Source organism: Bos indicus x Bos taurus, chromosome 6, assembly GCF_003369695.1.
Source record: "Bos indicus x Bos taurus breed Angus x Brahman F1 hybrid chromosome 6, Bos_hybrid_MaternalHap_v2.0, whole genome shotgun sequence".
Lineage (NCBI taxonomy): Eukaryota > Metazoa > Chordata > Mammalia > Artiodactyla > Bovidae > Bos > Bos indicus x Bos taurus.
In genome coordinates, this window is record NC_040081.1 from 90,308,319 (window position 1) to 90,309,354 (window position 1,036).

The window sequence follows — 1,036 nt, forward strand, 5'->3', positions numbered from 1 at the left end:
GCTCTTTCCTGGCTGGAACCATGGAGGGTGCAGAAGAGAAGAAAAAGAAGGTTCCTGCTGTGCCAGAAACCCTTAAGAAAAAGCGGAAGAATTTTGCAGAGCTTAAGATCAAGCGACTGAGAAAGAAGTTTGACCAAAAGATGCTTCGAAAGGCAAGGAGGAAGCTTATCTATGAAAAAGCTAAGCGTTACCACAAGGAATACAGGCAGATGTACAGAACTGAAATTCAAATGGCTAGGATGGCACGAAAAGCCGGTAACTTCTATGTACCCGCGGAAGCCAAATTGGCGTTTGTCATCAGGATCAGAGGTATCAACAGTGTGAGCCCAAAGGTTCGAAAGGTGCTGGGCTCCTTCGCCTCCGGCAGATATTCAGCGGCACCTTTGTGAAGCTCAACAAGGCATCAGTTAACATGCTGAGAATTGTGGAGCCATACATTGCATGGGGTACCCAAATCTGAAGTCTGTAAATGAACTGATTTACAAGCGTGGTTATGGCAAAATCAACAAAAAGCGAATTGCCCTGACAGACAACGCATTGATTGCTTGATCTCTTGGGAATATGGAATCATCTGCATGGAGGATCTGATTCATGAGATCTATACCGTTGGAAAACGTTTCAAAGAAGCAAACAACTTCCTGTGGCCCTTTAAATTGTCTTCTCCACGAGGTGGAATGAAGAAAAAGACCACCCATTTTGTAGAAGGTGGAGATGCTGGCAACAGGGAAGACCAGATCAACAGGCTTATTAGAAGGATGAACTAAGGTATCTACCAGGATTATTATTGTAATCTGGTTAATAAACAATCGAAACAAATTGAAAAAAAAAAAGAAAGAAAGAAAAGGGACTTGGCTTCTTCTAGCCATAATGTGTCTTCAGGTGACTGAGAAGCTGGCAGAAGTGTCTGAGAATCAATTCTCATGACTCATACTGGTCCTATAGGGCATCCCACTACAATCATCAAGGAAATTCTGCTCACCAAGGGCACAATAAGGCTGATCACCCAGTGCTCTGAGCACCCACGGCAGTTTCAGAC

General features: G+C 43.8%; 1 pseudogene; it reads left to right on the forward strand.

The window, feature by feature from the left end:
- Positions 1-816, forward strand: LOC113894403 (annotated as a pseudogene).
- The last annotated feature ends 220 nt before the right edge of the window (positions 817-1,036 follow it).